General features: G+C 37.2%; 1 protein-coding gene and 1 long non-coding RNA gene across 4 annotated transcripts in view; one reads left to right on the forward strand and one right to left on the reverse strand.

Moving 5' to 3' along the window:
* NR6A1 (nuclear receptor subfamily 6 group A member 1) overlaps window positions 1-21,193 on the forward strand; it is a 209,713-nt gene that overhangs the window by 51,093 nt on the left and 137,427 nt on the right. The gene's annotated exons all lie outside the window — the stretch shown is intronic.
* LOC137227458 (uncharacterized) overlaps window positions 1-21,193 on the reverse strand; it is a 38,723-nt gene that overhangs the window by 3,798 nt on the left and 13,732 nt on the right. For both annotated transcript variants that reach the window (XR_010944861.1, XR_010944860.1), the window contains exon 2: window positions 5,503-5,609. This is a non-coding gene — a long non-coding RNA (uncharacterized lncRNA). The remainder of the gene's footprint in view (window positions 1-5,502; window positions 5,610-21,193) is intronic.

Raw genomic sequence — 21,193 nt, forward strand, 5'->3', positions numbered from 1 at the left:
ATGCAGGCTCAGTAGTTGTGGCGCGCGGGATTAGTTGCCCTGCAGCATGTGGGATCTTAATTCCCTGACCAGGGGTCGAAGCTGTGTCCCCTGTGTTGGAAGTCAGATTCTTAACCACTGGACCACCAGGGAGGGTCCCATTCATTAGGTTCTTTAGGTAGGTTTTAGTTTTTGAGAGAACATAAACTAAAGTGCATCTGTTTCTATAAAACATCAGATACAATTTGATTTGTTTGGCTGCCACAACATGGTGCAAAGTTTTATTCACTCTGAAGAGAGTTACTCAATAGCAACATAAGTATGGCTATAGTTTTCTGTACTCAGAAGACTAGTGGCAGTATCAGATGGTGGCACAGAAGTTTGGGCAATAGTTGCGAAGTGGATGACATGAAGTGTGGTGGTCAGAATCCAGTGTTAAGTTGGTGGGCTTGGCTTTGCTTCAAACCAGCCTCCGGTGGCTCTAAATACCTGGTGAACTTGTTATATAATAAAATACGGATTGTAGGGCCCTACTTGTGATCTGGGGTAGAACTCAGGAACCCTGCATTTTTAAAAGCAACTCTAGATGATTCTGATGTACAACCAGGTTTGGGAAACACTGGCCTGAACCCCATATTTTTCCTGAATTCTCATCTTTTTTTTAAATAAATAAATTTATGCATGCATGCCAGCGTTGGGTCTTTGTTGCTGTGCACAGGCTTTCTGTAGTTGCAGAGAGTGGGGGCTACTCTTTGTTGCGGTGTGCAGGCTTCTCATTGCGGTGGCTTCTCTTGTTGCGGAGCACGGGCTCCAGGCATGCGGGATTCAGTAGTTCTGGCACGTGGGCTCAGTAGTTGTGGCGCATGGGCTTAGTTGCTCTGTGGCATGTGGGATCTTCCTGGACCAGGGCTTGAACCTGTGTCCCCTGCATTGTCAGGTGGATTCTTAACTACTGCGTCACCAGGGAAGTCCCAATTCTCATCATTTTTTGCATTTTTCTTTTGGCTTTGATTTGTCTTTTTAGTTCTTGTCTCACTTCACGGGCACGTCACCTTCCTTCCTACCTCTGAGAAAAAAATTTTCAGAAGGCTAAGTTGACAAGCCTCTTCTCCTGCTGCCTTATTTAATTTGACTTTTGCTATGAGAATCTCTTTCTATCTCAGACTTATGTGTATGATAAATTATTCATGATCAATGCATTTGTTTTCCTGTCATTATCATGAAAGATTTAGTGGCTTATCTTATTTTAAAGGATTCAGAGAGTTGATACTACATTTTAATTTTTGCTAAGAGAAATGAAGTGAATCTCCCATCTCACTTGTTTTTTTCTCTTAATTGAGGGATGGGAGTTGCAAAGGTCAGAATGAATGGACCTTATAGTTTTGGTCAAAAGAGAATATTTAAATATATTTGAACAATAATAACCAGGGTGTTCATACTAAGGCATATAACTGTATAGTTAATATAACTATAACAAGATTGTTGTGGAAGGCTATCCGTAATGTATATCTGAGTGAAAAAGAAGATTGTGTGGGAGTAAGTATAAAATGAGGTAGTTTTGGGGAGTTCCCTGCTGGCCTAGTGGTTAGGATTCTGGGCTTTCACTGCCGTGGCCTGGGTTCAACCCCTGGTCAGGGAACTGAGAATTCTGCAAGGCATGCGGTGCAGCCAAAAAAATAAAAAATAAAAATAAATAAAATGAGGTAGTTTTTGTTTTAAGCCACCCTCCAAAAAACCACAAAGTTGTGGTATGTATCTGTTTATATGTTCATGGATAAAGGTCTTCAAGAAAATAAAATAAATATTTAGTTTACTTATGATATTTATCCTTTTAATGATAGATAATACAATAAATAGTCTGTTATAATTGTATTTATTATTTTAAACAAGTTATTAAACTGATTTATTATAGTTATAGGTGATTTCCATTGAGGAAATGATTGTAGATGATGAGGAAAGGGATTTTCAGTTTTTATTTATTTCTTATTTGAATTTTAAATAATGAGCATGTGATTCTTTTAAATTTAAAAATTATGAAAACATTGTTTTTTAAAATATGGTATGATGCTTATTCTTTCTATAAAATATTCCCTTAATTCTAAAACATCGTTTTTTAAAAAAAATAAAGGGAGGGGGGCGAAGAAAAGTATTAGGAATTTAGAGGGCTTACTCTGTATTAGAACCAAAGCCTTTAGCCAATACATTGGAGACAGCAGCAGCTCCCACCCAGCACAGTAGCTGATACACTTGGGTGATTCTCTACACACGATTTTGCTTCCCTTGGGTTGTTTGGTCCGCAGTTTGCATTCATTGATCAGTGAGTTGACTCAGACTCAAACCCACCGACAGCAATGAATGTTGAGTGCAGCCATCAGTGTTTCAAGTTGGTGAAGTTGCCCTGGCCTGTCCCAACTCCTGGCTCTTCTTTTCCACGCTGGATTTTTGAGGTCTGGTTCTGGCATCTCTCTTAGTAACCAGCCGTTGAGGATCCACACAATTATAGATAACATTGACAGTAGAGCTGGGAGATTCTTAAAGATGGAGAAACTATGGTTCAGGGAAGGGAAGGAGCTCTTGGAAAAGCTAACGGGTAGCTCTGTGACTACACAGGCAGTGCTTGCATACTGGTAGGTATAAACAAGAGCTGAGGACCCTATTTCTTTCTCTCTGTTTTGAACTGAGAATTACGAGTGCCTTTCAAAGTAAATTAGCACAGATTATGCTTTGGGTTAAATAATAATAGCTTACATTTATTGAGCATTTTTGTGTGCTAGGAATGGTACAAAGCACTTTATATATTATCTTATTGAATCTCAAAACTCTATGAGGTAGGGATACTTATTATCCCCCATTTTATACATGAGAAAGCTGAGACTCGGACACTTGCTCAGGGTCACACAGCTAGTTAGGGAGTTCTGAGCCAAGATTCATCCCAGATCCTTCTGACTCCAGACGTGACTTTTTACTTGAATTTAACGAACATGGAAATCAGCTTATGTGTGGATGGAAATGGTGAGGCAGTTGCTGTTTTCAAACAGCTCATATTCTAATGGGGCTGTCAGAACTTAACTACCTTAACTGTAATTGGAGGTAGAATGTGTTAAGAACTGTGCAGACATTGGACAGGTCTGTGCTATTTTTGCTTATTAAATCCTCCCCTTGTCCCTAATTAAAGGTTTTGAGGGGACATGGGAGAAATGGCTGTAAAATACTTAACTGGATTTTACTCCAAAATGAAATACATGTTTTTAATAAATCTCTTCTTGCTACATCCAGTTTCTCTCCAGAATGGCCTATTTCTAGGAGACATTTAAAAACGTTAGGTATTATCATGGAGCTTTCCTTATCTTGTTGAAATGAAACACTTGTTTGTCGAAAACACAACAAAAAGCAAGGAACAATGGGCAAGAGAAATAGAGGGGAGCTTTTAAAAAATTAACTGGACCACCTCTGGGGGATGGGGAGCGGGACTGATTTTGGTGATCTAATGTGATATGTGAAGGCACAGCATGCTCCTTTGCTTCAGGAAATATAGTGTTGTCTATAAGGACCCCAAGGTACAGTCAACGGTCGGTGGTTTTTTCAAATCCCAAACTCACCGACAGCGTTGAATGTTCCTTGGAGTCCTCTGAAGACTGGGTCCTGGCCCTGGCAGCCCTTCTTCAGCCTGCACCCATGTTTCAGGAGCCAGTGAGCCTGAGAGACCACTGCTGATGGAGCGTCTCACATTCTTTTCCGGGTTTGAAGTTGTATTTAAGAAATCACTTTGTGTACAGCGCAGAGCTAACAAACTTCAGGATTGTGAGGCTGCAGTTATTTATATATAAGCAGACTCAAATGGATATCTGAGAAAAGAGCTTTGAATAGTATTATTTTGTAATTCTGAAAATATCAGATATCCCATTTTATAGTAGTACTTTAATTATTAAAGGGCAAGGATAAGAAAGAAATTAACATATATTGAGGACTTACTGTATACTGGGATTTATATATTTTTATCTCCTTAAATTCTCAACGTACTTTGACCTCATGAGAAAACTGAGTCTTAAGTGATTTGCCCAAAGTTACATAGCCAGGAGCCAAGGTTGCAAGCTAGACCTTGAATACTGGACTTTATGATAGCAAAAACTCACTGATTGTACTGCCTCCTCCGTTGACCACCACAAAACTTACTGTTGTGTATCTGGGGGCAGGACCTTCAGTGAGATCTAAGTCAAACAAGTAAACATCCTCTTCTTATTTGCCTGTAATAATAGTAGGTGAAATGTTTCATAGAAGAAGATAAAAAAAATTGACCTTTATAATTGGTGATCTCTCTAGCTGAGATCCTGGATCACCAGGTTACCACAGAGGTTCAGGGGTAGTCTATTTTCCATATTGAAAAAGCAAAAAATAAGAACTCTACCACCTAACAGAAAGCCTGCATTTCTCCTTAGTAAGATCACAGAGAGTAACTAAAATGTCAGGTGTCTTAGCTTCTGGCAGAAATGGTATCAGTGCATTGTAGACATACTGGTTATTTTTTATTGCCTGTTGAATGTCCTTGATGAAAAATCTGGAAAATGAATTAATTACATGGAATTTTTCAGAATATAGGGTTTATAATGGGAGGGATCCAGGCATGCTCCGTAGAAAAAGTGCTTATAGAACTGCTGGCTGAATTGAGGTTAATCTTTAATCCAGGATAGTTATTACCATTTGCTTTAAGTTTAAATATTAAAAGTTGACTGTTCTCAAATTCATTTTTAAACAGCCAAATGGTACACATTAAAAAAAAAATCAGCCACTGAGAATTTGGTTTGGATATAAACTGTTTACGTTCTACATCAGTTTAATTATCTCACCCTCTGTCAAAACACTTCAGTTAGCCAGCTTTGTTGAGTCCTCAGTATTATGACAGTAAATTGTATACAATCGACAACAAAACATCAAGCAACTGTTACTGTGTGGTATTTTAAAAACTCTTTAATGGGTTTATTTTAAATGATCTTCTCCTTGGCCTGATAATATGAAGAGAAGTCAATGTCTTATTCCATTTTGATAATAGTCAGGCTTTAAAAAAATACTGACCTCTGCTCCCCCAAACCATTAGATGTTTACAAAATACGATTTCTTAAATTCATGGCATTCTAAAAAGAATGCTTTTCGTAGACTTGCAAAACTAGAGAAGAGTGAAAGGTTTCTAAAGTGACGTAGGGGTGTTTCCCATTGTGTTTGAGACAGTTAATTTTCAGGGCAATAAAGGCCTTCGTTATCTTCATTCCTTCAATTTGCTTTAAATCCTTAAATTTAGTTTTTATCATCAAGCAAATTTAAGGCACGCATTGGATCTTTTCAGTGAGTTTGGCCAAGAGATGTATGTACTCAGTGCAGAAGTCTAGGGGTTAAAAAAGTTGAGGGTTAAATTAGCCAGATTATAGAAGCTACTACACATTTAATAAATTGGTCCAAATTAATAAATTCATTTAGACTGGTTCTGAGTTTGTCAAAACTCACCATGCCATCCTTTATTGTTTCACTTACCTCCTTTCTTTCCTTTTCCAGAGGTACTACGAAATATTGTGAAACCCACATTGCTCTGAGTTGGAGATGTAAATGTTTTCATAGTCCTCTTGAGGCCTCTTGATATACTTGAAAGAAACAAGAAGCATAAATTTAATAAAACAATAGGTATTTGAGAGATTAGTAGCATAGAAGAGGAGTCACCGTCTCAGGTGGCTGTCTGCCCATAACTTCCCAAACACTATACAGGGAACATCTCTAGAAGTGTTTGAGGTAATGTTGCTATTCTTGAGGACAAAGTCTTAAGTTATAAAGATGACAACAAAATGTCAGCATGAATCCATGTTTCTCTGAGCCAGACTGCCAATGTTCTGCTTCATCCTTCTACTAACTCAACAGCAGAATCTTTTCTAGGAACCCTTTCTCCTACATACAGCCCTTGCCATCACTGAGCCCAGTGTCTACGCAGAGAACTATACATAGACACAGCTGATGACAAAGAGGATGATTGCTGTGCTGAGGAAATGGTATGGACTATGTTAAGGGAGAATAGAGAAAAGAAGAGTTAATTCTGCCTAGGAGTGAGTGCCAGGAAAGGCATATCTTTTAAATGGTCACATCTGATCTGGGCCTTGAAGGTTTAGTTGAATTTTTACTAGACTAAGAAGGAAAGATATTCAAAACTCTGTACAGGAAATCCTAGAGGCAGGGAAGTTCAGATAATGGTGAATAGTATTGAGAGTAACCCCTCAGAGCCTCAGTTAACTCATCTTTAAGATGCTGGACAAATAGCACTCGCTCTTCCTGTGCACTCAGCTGTGAAAATCACAGGAGGTTATGTATGTGAAAGTAGCATGCAAATGTAATTGGTAGGTCTCTCTTCTCATTGCTCTTGGTTCATATGTGCTAAATAGAATAAATGAAGTACCTTATCATGATAGACTTCTCCAATTTGATTTTTATTTGGCTTTTTTTTTCCCCTTTGAAGTGACTATAGTTTACATTTTTCGTATATTAATTGTTTGGGGAAGCAATATTAAAAGAGCACAGACTTCAGAGCCAGAATCTTGACTTTGCAACTTAATAGCTATGTGACCTTATTTAACCTCTTTGTTTCTCTGTTTCCTTATCTATAAAATGGAGATAATGATAGTATCTACCTCATAGGACTGTTCTGAGGACTAAATGAGGTAATACATGTCAGGTTTGTGTTTTTATATAAGTTATTTCAAAATGATTTAAATTGTTAAAATCATTTACAACTATTATTTATGTTACTAAATAAAATTGCATGTTTTGCCCAGAATTTGGTTTCCAGTGCATATACACTAATGTAAAAACCTTCTTTTATAATTAAAACAATGTCTGACTAGCTAATACATAATATACATATGTATATGTGTGTTTTAAAGACATTTTGAAATTAATGCTCTACCACTTTCTTTGTGACCTTATGTAAAGTTTTTATCTCCTATAAGCTTCAATTTCTTCAATCTGTAAAAATGAGAATAATGTTAGTACCTATCTCATATTGATTGTGAGAATTAAGTTAGGTATATAATTTAAAACTCTGTGGAAAGCTATGGATTCTCTCCCTAAATACATGCACGTAAACACAAAAATTTGAAAGGAGTTTCATTTATGGAATCTAAGAACCCATCCATAGCCTCCCAACGAACTTCAGGATGAGAAATTCTGACCAGAGCTTTAGACCAAGATTTTGCAATCTGTTGTCACTGGTGTAATATTGCTAGTTTTGGAAATCTCAATCTCCATCTTATTAGGAGTGGCTGCTTGCCAGCAGTAGTGCAGACTCACCAGCATCTAGTCACACCTTTCCCTATAGCATAACCTGTGCAGTATGACCTAGGACAATGATAACTATAAAGATGTAATATAATGATGGTCTCTGGAAGAGTGGATATTTAGACTTCATCAAGTTTTGTACGAATTGCAGGTACCAATCATTAATTAGTAACTCTGTGCTTGTACAGTTAGCAGCTTTCTAAAATAAGTTGCAGGAAGAGAAGTTAACACAAATATTTGAATGAATTTATCTTATTTTGCAGCAGTTCCCTATCTCGCGCCTCCCTGCAACAACTTCCCCAGCAACCATTTGGTTTGGATCTGATTCCAGCACTTTGACTACTAATTCTGGCTTTAAGTTAGGCTGAAAAATTGTGTTGTTTCAAGGCAAAGCTTACAAAGGAGGCTGCTAAATTCAGAGTATTTACTTGAATATTAGGAAGCGGGGAAAAAAGAGTCTGCCAAAGATTGCAGTTGTATATGGAATTATTGGTCTTTATTATATTTAGCCTGCTTGAGGTTTTTACCAAGGAGTTGAGAGGTAGGAATAGAAGCTTAAACTTAATAGCTTGGAACATTTTACTATTTGACATGGCAACTTTATATCAGGTTTCTTCAGCTATTTTAGATGAGTCTAGAAGACAGGAGGTGGGAGGCCAACTCAGTGAGATAGCAAATTGGTCAAGTGCCAAAGGCATTATGGGATGCACACTTCAAAGCCTATCAAAATATTCTAGAGGCCACCTGAATTCTCCATCCCTTAATTACAGTGACTTCATGTGTTTTGAGGTATTACTATTTTAGATTATTTTGCAAACCCACTGGAAGCAGGACTCTGTTTTTCCATGGTAAATTAATTCACAGGATATCTGTTATCAGTGAACTCTTCTAAGTAACTCTGTACCAAGGACTGTTGTCTAGCTGAGATAAATGAGTACATAAATGAGTTAGGCATTGAAAGTTGTAAAAGAAATAGGAGCCCAAATCATGCAGTAGCTAATATTCATGGGAATTAAGGAATGAGCTGGAAAGAATATTGGGTTTTGTTACAGTGTGTGAAAAGTGTTGGAGGAGATTTTTGAGAGTCCTTTAGAGCAACAGGCATGTGTTTGCAACAACCAGTTAATGAAACAGTTAATGAAATAAACAAGAACAGCGATCAGAGGACTCAATCTTTCCTTTTTTATAATGAAACCCTGTTGATGTATCAGTAACATAGGACTTTGATTTCTCCTCTGGCCCATTTTATTTTATTGGGTTAAAAATTTAATCATATGGTATTTTATTGATGCTTTAAAAACTTGACCTCTATTGTTACAAAGTTTTTTATTGCCTCAGGTAGATTATAGCTTTGTGTTAAGGCATCATGAGTCACAAGTACTAATTAAGTATATTCATGCCATAACTTCTTAGTTATTCATAACATTTAGGTAAAATGCTTTTTAAATGTTGTTTTTCTTGACTGTTTCCAGCAAATAGTTGAATCTTTGCAAAATATGTCTTAAAAGTTTTATTTTTCTATGTATATTGTGTAGAAAAGCGATGCTTAGATCTACTTTCATAAATGAAATAGCAGTGTACTTGGTTGGGTAAGCTATTAATACTTGACATACTGCTCTTAGACTTATGTCTCCATTGCTAACCTGAAATTAGACAATCCTGATGTTTGAGTGGGAATGCTAATAGTGGATAGGGGAAAACATTCTGGGATGAAAGAATAGAAAATAAGTTCCAGTCTATAGTTTTATAACTTTCAAAGCTATCAAGAGTCTTACAGGTCATTTAGTCTAATGATTTCCAAACCTGACTTTGCATCAGAATTAAAAGTGGCGGTGGTGGGGAATATAGGTTGCTAAAAATGCAGATTCCTAGGTATCACCCTAGACTTAGTAAATCAGATCCTTTAGGAATAGGTTCTGTAGTTTTCACAAGCCCTCGGAGGGTTCTGATGTAGCCATTCCACAGACATTTGGGAATCTCTGATTTAGGCTAAGATCTTTCTTTAATTGATAAGGAAACAGATGTTGAAGGGAAATGAAGTCACACAGCGAATCAAAATTGAAATCCTTGACTCTGTGTGTGTGCTTGCATTTTTTGTGTGTTCACTTATACCACACTACCTCTCCACCATGAAAAAGCCAGTTTTTTGTGGATGTTTCCTAATGTCCTCTTGGGCATCTGCAGAGCACGTCAGGTCATCTGCCTGGCAAGTCAAACATCTTAGCCTTAGGGAGGCACTCAGAACCAGTGCAAACGGACCATTGACTTGAGTTTGGTATGCTGACCTGAAGCATTTGACTAAGTAAGCAATGCTGAGTGGTGTTGGCTTAGAAACTGTTCATGGTATGAAATGAGAAATAGCCGTAAGTGATCAAAACTCTGAAGGCCCTCCAGGCTCTGACATTTATCAGTTGCTGCTACACTTTAACACTTTTCTCTAATCAAAGGTGACTACCACTGGATGGAAGAGGCTTGCCCAACCTCTGGCTGTTCTCTGGGGAGGATTTTATTTTAATTGCCAGTGAGAAGTTAGGAATGATTTCAAAAAAGATCAAGAATCTCCAAATCCACTTCAGCTTGGGCTCCTGGCCAAGTGTCCATCCTCAGGAGGGAATTGGTGTCAGCTGCTGCCTTGTGACTTGAAGTATTTTTTAAAAACCCAAAGCCATTACAGAAGTCTTTCCGGAGTTGGCAGGCAGGAGTAGCACCAGGAATCAAGGTCTGACACATGTCATCAGCCTGGAAAAAGTGGAGTTTGGACACTAATGATGGCTCTTGTCGAGCCTCAGTGTGATAAAGCCAGGAGGACTCAGCTTGGGGGTTAGTTTGCATAGGAGAGGAGTTATAGCTTAGAGAACACCTGCCAGGAGTTTTCACTGCCCCAGCTGTGTGTCAGTAACAAATCCTTCACCCTTGACTCCTGTCACTTCTTTTTAATGGGTGATGGTAGAGTCGCTAGATGGGTGAGGAAGAGAGGCACTTGGTTATATATCTAGCACATCTCCCTATTTGCTTGCTTTCTTGCCATTTAGTGTAGAACTAAATGTGTGTGGCCATACTCCAGGCTAGTGTTTTGTTCTGTCTACATCTGAAGGTGTACTGGGCCAGAGTCACAGGTCCTGTATTTCCCTAAATGCCCCTGCTGGTGACCACACAAATGTTTTGATTGAGAGTTACGAGAAAGCTTTTTTGCTGATACATCTCTCTGTTAGAAGTGTTATTTTCACATCCCATCTCTGCCATTAAGTAGCTCTCTGACTTCTGGTTTAACTTCTGCTTCTCATCTAGAGGTTAGTAATTATTTGTACTTATATCACAGGCTTGTGAGAATTAAGTGAAAGCAGCAGTATAAAAATACCTAGGACATAACATTCAAATTTCAGTTACTGTTACTATTGTAATTAATTATTTGGTCAAACTTCCTGCTTACTGGGAAGAATGGAATGAGGGGCTTCTAAATTATTGTCTTAGTGAATTCAGGAATCGTGGTCCAGAATGAATGTAAAATTGAAATCAGGAGACCCAGTCTTGACTATGCTGTATGTTACTTCAGTTTTCATAGTTTTCCATTAAGAAAAATTATATCAACCAAACCCAAGGTCAGATCTCTAAGATCTCTTGCCATACAAAAACTCTACATTTGTAAAAATTATTGAGGTTTCCAGGAGCTTTTGTTTATTTGGATTATAGCTATCACTTTACTGTATTAGAAATTAAAACTGAGAAATTAAAATATTTATTAATTCATTTGAAATAAAAACAAACCCATTACATACCAACATAAATAACATTTTAAAATAAAAATAAGTATAGGGCTTCCCTGGAGGCGCAGTGGTTGGGGGTCCGCCTGCCGATGCAGGGGACACGGGTTCGTGCCCCAGTCTGGGAAGATCCCCCATGCCGCAGAGCGGCTGGGCCCTTGAGCCATGGCGGCTGAGCCTGCGCGTCCAGAGCCTGTGCTCCGCAACGGGAGAGGCCACAACAGCGAGAGGCCCGTGTACCGCAAAAAAAAAAAAAAAAAAAGTATAAAAGTAGTTATTTTTTTCTCCAAAAAGCTTAGTGAGAACTGTGGGATTATTTTATATTTTTGCAGCTCTCTTTAATGTCTGGCTTTATAAAAGTCAACTGAATTCGCATATCTGCATGTATCTGCATCTGCTTTCTATCTGTTTCAATATGTTATTTTGGCTGAGGTATACAAAGAAAATCTGGCCTCTATCCATACATATATATGGAAAAGGGAGGAGAATTTTAATAGTTTCTTCAGATAATTGTATATATTATTATTTTTTTTAAGATTTATTTATTTTTTTTGATGTGGACCATTTTTAAAGTCTGTATTGAATTTGTTATAATATTGCTTCTGTTTTATGTTTTGTTGTTTTGGCCATGAGGCATGTGGAATCTTAGCTCCCTGACCAGGGATCAAACCCACACCCCCTGAATTGGAAGGCGAAGTCTTAACCACTGGATAGCCAGGGAAGTCCCTGGAAACACTTTTAAATATTGGGAAGCTGTGTGAAGCACACAGTGGCAGATATAAATTTTCCAAAATTCTAATTTTTGTTTAAAGCCTTGAATTTTATCATTGGCAACAAAGACTGTCAGTTATTCTCCTTGAAATGACATGCTCACTTTGTTCATTTTCAAGAAAATCTGTCAAATATCCAAGTCTGAATTACCATAATTTTCTGTTAGTTGTTCTTTCAAGTAGATTGGTGATCCATGAAAAAATTGGCTAGTTGAGTATACAACTCAAACAGTAGCTCAAAGTGCATTTCCTTTGGGACAGCCAGTGTACAGTAGAATTGCTTTATGTGTACTTACCATTTTTTTCACAAAATATAAAAAAACTATGTACTCAAGCATCAAGATTTAATAAAACCGATAAATCTTATTGCTTCATCAAAGACATTCTTCAGTTAAAATGTCTGGGTTCCCCCCTCCCCTGCCGCACCTGTACCCCCCAGTGTGTGGCAGTGATGAATACAATGACTATCAGTATATTTTGGTGCCACTGCTTTAATTAGTGCTAAGGCCAGCGATTTAACTTAACACTGTCTTTGCCCCATCAGTGCAAATGTCAAGTGAAAAAGGCAAATAATGTCTTATAATTAGTACAGAAATAGCTTTGATCTTGCAGACTCTGTGAAAAGGGTCTTGGGGACATCTATGAACCACACTTTGAGAACCACTACTGTGGAGTTCCAAATGTTAGGAAACTCTAGGCAAGTGGTAGAAACTTCCTTAATCCCATCAGACTCAGAGGGCTGCTGTAGGCTGCTGGAGAGAAGACAACCTGTTCTGGGATCCCCAAAGGGCTTAGTTTGCACGTAGTGGAGCTCAGTATAGGTTGATCAATCAATATAAATTGCCAAATAATATATCTAACAATTTCTTTTTTGTGCTATACTTAAAAAGTCAGTTTTTTTATGTTCTCGTGGTAAACACCGTGTATTTTCTGAGTCTTGCTGATCCTTCTGTTTGTTCAGTTACCTTTTTATAACGAAGTTAGTTCAATTTACTTAACAGATGGCAGTTGGACATGTGTTACTATGCGTGTTTTATTCTCTTTGTGGGTAGATAAGAAGTAAATCACATGGGATTTGCTCTTTTATGATCTTGGGGAAAATAAGCAGTTAAACAACGTATCAAGCGCTGTCCAGATGCAGAGGTGAATAGTACCTGGCATAGGGTTCAGTGTTTAGTAGGTATTTATAATAAATACTTCCTTTTCTTGAGCATCCTTTCAGTGTCAGGCATTGTGATTTTTTTCCAGCTTTATTGAGAAATAATTGACATATATCACTGTGTAAGTTTAAGGTGTACAGCATGATGGTTTGATTTACATATATTGTGAAATGATTACCACATTAGGCTTAGTTAACATTCACCATCCATTGTGATTTTATGTACATATACATATATGCACACACACACACAAATATACTATATTCAACATGTCACATATATGTAAGTATATATTTACAATAAAGTTTGTATAAATAGATAAAGTATATAGATACGTATTATATATGTATATGTAGTATATAAAAATCTATATACATATGTAAATCATTCACATTTAATCTTCACGACAGTTCTGCCAGGTATTTGGTATTACACTTACTTTATACATGAGACTCTAATAGGGGGTGTGATTTGCTCAATGTCACAGAACCTTGGTCTGTCTGCTGCCAAACTTTCCAGTATATGCCTAATTGCTCAGAGGGGTGAAAGCAATATGGGCTGGACTGGGTAGAATTAATTATTTTCCCAATGCCAGATTTTTCCTAAAGCTTTCCTAGACATCTTCCTTGTATCTTGTCTTTCCTCCTTGATTCTATAACATTTCTCATGGTGTACCTTGTATTACAGTTGTGTAAACTCAGTGAAAACAAGCATTTTGTTCAGATATGTATCAGGCACTTGATAAATATTTATATAAACATATTTTATTAACAGTGAATTAAATTTAATTCATTGTTTATCTAAATAGTATATAAATGAAATCATTTAAATATAAAGTTAGTTTTTAAAATATGCTTAATATTTCCTTTTGAGATGTGACTAATAACCCTATAATCTGTCTACTCTAAAAGTTGCAGTATGCATCTGTTTTGGTGGAGCGGAGTGGGTTCAGATGTTTTATTTGCAACTCCTAGGTTTGAAAAGCAATGAAAAATATGAAGATTTTTGTTCATATTTCTAGTGTTGATTAAGTAGTACCCTTTTTGGCTCCTGAGAGATGGTTCTATGATAAGATAATTGGGGAGGGGTTGCTGATTTGAGTTGATACTACATTTACTTTCTGGATGAAGGCAGATGGAAGAAAGTTGTAAAAGTTCAGCTTGCTAGTCTTTTTAACATAAGAGATAGTCAGTTTGCAGCTTAATAAATCAATTTAGAGATCAAAGCACCCTCCATAAGGTGTCAGTCACAATAAAGCCAGTAACTGGCAGGGGGTTATTTATGTCTCCAAAATAAACAGTAATCAGAAGCAGCCAGTATGATAATTGTTCTATTTTTGTATAGTCTCTATAAAAAGATTATTTAAAGAGTAACATCTGTATAAGGGGCTGACCATAAATGCTTAGCTAGCATTGTGAGTGGAAACTTGAAGTCTGGGTAGAGAAAGGAGACTAGTTGTCAGTTCTTTGTAAGCCACATGCCAATTGGGTGTCTTTGCTTCCTAATAAACCCTCAGCTTATCTTTTTGTTTCTAGGAAGTACATAGGGCTGGAGTTCTTCCCTTTGGGGCTTTCTTAATACCATCTCAAATTTTTATTTCCAGTGGAGTCTTAACTAAGTTATATGAAAGCAAACCAACTAAAGGAATTTATCCCTAAGTTCAATTCTTAAGTCTTTCAGAGATACTTGGTTACACAAATGAATTCGTGAAAATTATGGCTTTTAGAAGTAGAATATTTGTGTTGCTCTAGGATGTGGAGGTGAGGAGAGGGCATTTCTGGCAAATTACAGCTTAGTCCATGTAAATCGAAGGGAGTGAGGAGTGCTGAGGAGGTGAGAGAAGTAACACCCTTTCTTTGTGTTATCTTAGTTAATGCTTCCAACAACACTTCTGATAAGGTAGTGGTTATTGCATTTGTCACTGCACTGAGATATGCTGTCCCACTCCACTGTTTTCCAGTTGACCCTAGAATTGCTTGGTTTGCATATACCAAAGTAATTTAGTATATATGTTGTCCAGTCACATGACTATATTAATTTAACAGTGGTGCATATTGCTAAATATATCAGATCAACTAGGTTGTGTCATTTGATTGAAATACTAAATTATGCAGTAACTGACAGGTGGTTAGATGTACATACCAAACATAGGACTTTACTCCATGAAAAAGCTGTTGATTAGCTTTAAATTTGTATGTGTACTAGGTCTAATATTGTGTAGGGATCTGGCTCATTTAGGAAGAATGTCAGCTTTTAGGCATGAGAGCATGGCCTTAAAATGGTTGTGAACTTTAAAGAAAATGTAATTGGGGTGGGATTTATTCAGACATTGACAGGCAATAAAAATCAACATATGAAGGGTTTAAATTTTCAGTTGAATGTTCTTTTAAAAATGGCTTAGAGGGGCTTCCCTGGTGGCACGGTGGTTGGGAGTCTGCCTGCCGATGCAGGGGATGCGGGTTCATGCCCCGGTCTGGGAGGATCCCACATGCTGCGGAGCGGCTGGGCCCGTAAGCTGTGGCCGCGGGCCTGCGCGTCCGGAGCCTGTGCTCCGCGGTGGGAGAGGCCACAGCGGTGAGAGGCCCGTGTGCCGCAAAAAAAAAAAAGACTTAGAAATGTACAGACCTTCTTATTTAAAAAACTGTCTAGTGTATTTTCTTTAGGATTTATTTAAATCAAAATGAATTCCACTTTTCCTTTCGGTCACTTTTATGCTAGCATTCTCAGTCTTCTGCCCCCTTTCAAATGTTGGGGGGCTTACGGGCATTCTAAATATGTAGACTCTTTTTTTAAACTACACTTTTTAGGTCTTTTGCCTGTTTCTACTATTACTACTTTGAGTCTTGCATAAATTTCTTTTTTTTTTTTTTGCATAAATTTCTTATCTTTAATGGGATCATTAGGGCCAAAAAATGTACGATTGAACTAGACATTGGCAAACTATTTAAGAAAACAGAAAAGTAAAGCCTAGATCTGATTATTAATGGTGAAAGGAAAACCTAACAAGTGAAGAATAATGCTATCTGAGTTCAGAGCATTAGATACATTGGGAGGAAAAGGTTACAAGGGAATCTGTGGGCTGCTATAAATGTTCCATAATTTTGTTCTGGGTGGTAGTTACATGTATGTATACATATGTAAATATTAATCAGACTTATTTAAGGTTTGTTCACCTTACTGTGTGTAAATTATACCTCAAAAAGTAAAATAGTAATAATCTTTTCTGAAGCAAATGTGGCAAAATCTTGATCATTGTTGAATAGGAGTTGATAGTTCATTTTACTATTATCACTGTTTTTATGAAAATTTAAAATGTTTCATGATAAAAATGAAATGAAAAATCCTGTCACTCTAAACAAGTCAAATTACATCTACTTTATGAGAGCTACAAGTGGTTTTTTATTCTCTCTTTTCTTTAACCTGTCATTTTTCATATTTGGAATTTTGTGTTTTATTGGATATTACTGGAGAGGAGAATGAAATCTTGTTTTTATAATATCACTTGTTGAAAGAGGACAAATCCGGTCTTGATCTTAAAACCAGCTTATATGTAAATTCTTTCCATTCTTGAATCTGAGTGGAGAAAAGTCGGACCACTTAGCTCTATTAAGTTCTAATTTAGCATCAGTTTTAAAGGGTCTTTCATAAGTCTATCTAATACTTATTGAGGATTTGCCATATATTTGGTATTGTGAGGAGTATCTTGTGGGGTGATGTTACTGTTTCACTTAGCATTTGAGGACACTGAGGATCTGATGTCAAGTAAGTTGTCCAAGTTCTCATGGCTGAAGTAGGGAGGGCTCCCCATTCTTGGCCTCCAAAGGATACTATCCTAAGCTGCCAATGTCAGAGTATAAATATGAAGAAAATTAGCATTCTTTGTAATTGACTCTTTATTACCACAAAAGGATAATCACTAGTTTAAGAGACATTCATGTACTGTTTTAGATGTCTTTTTAGAGCTTGTGTTGAGTGGCCTTTAAAATCTCAGAATCATTTCTAACACTTTCTTAATACCTTGGCAACATGGCTTTGTCCTTTAAAACAAAATCTGGGGTAAAGGGAAATACTTATTTCCCTGTTGTATGAAAAAGACTATTTGTAGGTCATCTTTTTTAAAAAAGGCAAGAACTTCTCTCTCTAAACCACATTAGAACCCACGCCAACTTGGTACAGGGCCCTTACCAGAGTAATGATGTCAGAATTTGAAAGAGTACATAGTGCAGCTCCCAGAGCTCACACTGTTTAATTTCAACACTGTCTGTCTGCCGGAGTCCACAGCTTGATAATTTTTTCTGTATGTACCAAATTATAATCACATATATTTATCTCATTGGGGGAGGGGAAATAAAGAATTATTGTTAGATAAACTTAACTGCTTTCTGAGGTAATGGTGCTGTTTTGCCTCTCACATACTTCTGAGCATCCCCCCCCCGCCCCGCCCAACTCCCAAGTATTTATTATCCTGCGTGAATTTTTCCAAAATGTGACACTGAGGGGCACTTCACACCTTGCCTAGTTTATGTTTTGTGAGGAAACCCTTCCCTTTGCATGGTTCTCTATTCAGAAAGTTCCACGTGCTACATTCCATCCATTTGCCAAGTCTTGGACTCTTATCCATACTTATTTGAGTATGCAATTACACATTACACATACTGGCAACAGCATACTTCTTCCGGCCTCTCTTAGAGAAAGCTCAAAGCCAGAGGAGCAAATCCAGATGGTCTTGAGTCTGGCATCCTCAATTCAGAATTCTAGATGGCAAGACTTCATTTGGAAGCGTACCAGGCTTACTCAGCACCTGTTCTTGCTAACATCACATTTTTATGACCAGAGATTCTGGAGTTTTCCTCCTTTGCTGAGCAGAAAGAACACCACACCAGAGCTGCATGGGAAGAGGCTCTCCATCATTTGAGGGAAGTATTTAATTTGCTTCCACAGGCATGCAGAGGAGGATAGCCTTGCTGCTCGGAGTTAAGTCTGGGATGAGAGCGGGTGCTACTGCAGCTGCAGCTCCTTAACCAAATCTGGCCTTGTTTAATTTTTAAATAGTCTAAAATGTTTTGGCATCAACATAAGTGAACCATTACAGGCTCTCTGGCACCTAACATAGTACCTTTTACAAGGGGGAGGTGCTCAATGACTAAATTCAGTCACCATTTATTGAACTCTCTGTGTGTACTGGGCAATGTACTAGATGCTAGCGATGAATAAGATCTTTTTTCAAGAAGCCCACAGTCTGGTAGAAGGCATAAACTCTTGAACAGATAAGCTACAATTCATTGATTTTATTTGTTGTCGATGCAGTTCAGTATTTTGTTCATTTTGTGAGTCCGCTACAAAAACCAGTCCACAGGATTGACATCGTGACCTAAGAACAAGCATGGGATTTCTTTTTAATTCTAAAATATGGTACTCGCTGGCATTTTTGCCTCTTTAGATACCTCTTCTGACTTGCCCAGGAAGGAATGAAGATTTGTGGAGTGTGGAAAGATGTCAGAATAATGCAGAAAGACCTTTCTAAGAAGGCTTCCAGAATTGATTATTCTGTTCTAAGCAGTCTTTATCTAAAAAATATAGGAGGATGTACCAGTCTCTCTAGATAGCTCTGTTGGTTATCAGGCTCTTGTAAGGTAAAAGTAGGAAAAATTATTTCCTTCTCTCTGTGCAACGTAGGCTTCCTTCATCTGAATTGTTGCACAGTTAGGGCAGAGCCAGAAAGCACATTTTTCCCCCCTAACTATTTCTGGACAGATGAGGTCATATTTCCTTAGTAGTGATAACAGTTCTTGTGTATAACTTGTTATTCTTTCAGCCTTTTTCCCTCCATTTTTGAGGATGAGTATTTGAATATTTTCATTGGGCTTCTCTTATCCATAAGAAGAATGTTAAATTGTTTATGTCCAAACTTATTTCCCCATTGCTTTTTTTTTTTTGACCGTGCTGCGCAGCTTGTGGGATCCTAGTTCCCCGACCAGGGACCGAATCCAGGCCCTCGGCAGTGAAGGCATGGAGTTGGACCGCCAGGGAATTCCCTCCCCATTTCTTTGATGCAGAAGTCTCAGACAAAACATGTATACTGCTGGTATTAAAATAATAACAGCTTATACTTATATAGTACTTATGTTCCAGGTTTTGTTTTTAGAGCTTTACAAATAAAGCAATTAAAAAGAAGGTTGTTTCATCCTCACAACAGTCCAGTGAGATAGATGGTTATTATTTTTTCCATTTTACAGATAAAAACAGGAAGGCAAAGTAAGGTAAATAACTTGCCCAAGATCACATAGCTAAGTGGCAGAGCCAGGATTTAAATTCAGGAGTTTCAGACCCATTGTGTTCTTAATAAGTGCACTATACCATTTCATATGCAGTTTGACATTGAATGATACAGAGTTCCCTAAAAGTAGGGGATAATAATAATATCTACCATTTGTGTGCCTCCTATAGCTAGGCATTATACATGTCACTTTACTTCTTTTCAATCTTAATGGGTATGTGAATTGGTCCCATTTTGCAGATGATAATACCAGCATTTATGGAGAACGTAACTATGGGTCAGGCATTGTATTTAAGTGCTTTACTTTGTATTATCTCATTTAATGTTCACAGTAGTTCTGTGGATCATTACTATTCTCATTCTGGATATGAGAAAACTGAAGCTAGAGATGGTCACTTTCCTGGAGTAAAATAGCTAAGGAGGTCTCTTGCCTATTTTTGCTGTATACCTGAAACTAACACCAATATTGTTAATCAGCTATACTCCAATATAAAATTAAAAATTTAAAAAAAATAGCTAAGGAGAGATAGAAAGTTAAGATTTAAATACAGGTTTGCCTGTCTCCAGACCCCAAGCTCTTGATACCACATAATACTTAAAGAGAAGCAATAATTAGCTATAGATATTCCAATGATAAGGCGAATCTCAGAAGACTGAGCCTAGCTCCAAATCTGTTTCTTGTCTTTAATCCTCACATAGTTTGTTGATTAATTGTGAGCCTTTCTTTTCTTCTTCATGTTCTCATAATAGAGAAACTTGAGGTGTCACAGATAGTCTTCTTGTCTGAACACAGGAGATCCTTGTCTATCTGATTTAGTGAACTTGTCTTTTATTAAGGCTTTGAATTTTTCTTTAATTCCATTTGCTGGACTCATCACTCTTTATAGATTTGTTTCTGTTATCTTCACAGGAATTTCTAGAAGTTATAGTGGGGAAAATCATAAGCATCTATGAGGTTCTGTTTTTGAAATACTGCACTTTAGTGTATCTTTATCTTGCTTCCTTTGGATTGTAAGTTTATTTTCTTTACCACCTAAGATGTGGTGTTGGAGATTTTTGTTTGTTTTAAATTAATTTTTAATGTGAGAACCTTTATGTGTCTGTCCCATTGAGTCTCCGTAGTTGCATTCAAGTCTTGAATCTCATGTATCACCCATTTCCATTGGCAGAGTCAAATCTAATAATTTCAGAAATGAGTATGTTTTCTGTCCCTTCTTCCTTTTCTAAATATATTTCCCTTTTCTATCATTCTAGATTTTCTCTTCTTTCTCTTCAATCGGTTGGTCACTTAGATTTATTAAATCTACCTCCCAAATACCTATCAAACTCTGGCCCAAAGTACTCAACATCACTAGATATCAGAATAATGAAAAAATTTTAAATAATGGCCACCAGAATGGCTAAAATTAAAATAACAAACAAAAAAACTGACCATTTAAAGCATTGCAGAGAACAATTGTAACACTCAACTTCTGCCAGCAGAAGTAGAGTGTAAGTTGGTACAAACATTTGAAAACTCTTCAGGAGTACCTTTGCAAGTTGAACATAAGCAATTCCGTGTCTAGGCATATACCCAACAAAAATGGATAAAGTGTATGCTGAAAGAACATTTATGAGAATGTTCATAACAGCATTATTTGTAATAGTCCCAAACTGGAAACAACTAAATATCTATCAACAATAGAATGGGTAAATGAATTGTGGTATAATCTGTAAAGTGGAATACTGTACAAACTGTCACAGTATGCAGCAGCATGGATGAATGTCCTATACAAAATGTTGAGCAAAAGGAGCCAGACACAAAAGATTATAGTCAGAATAGTGGTTACGTTTACTGAGAGGATATAATGACTGTGAGGGGGTACAAAGGAGGTTTCTGAGGTATTAGTAATACTCTATATCTTGATTTGGGTGTTGGTTCTACAAGTGTGTTCACTT

This window comes from Pseudorca crassidens, chromosome 7 (genome assembly GCF_039906515.1).
Source record: "Pseudorca crassidens isolate mPseCra1 chromosome 7, mPseCra1.hap1, whole genome shotgun sequence".
Lineage (NCBI taxonomy): Eukaryota > Metazoa > Chordata > Mammalia > Artiodactyla > Delphinidae > Pseudorca > Pseudorca crassidens.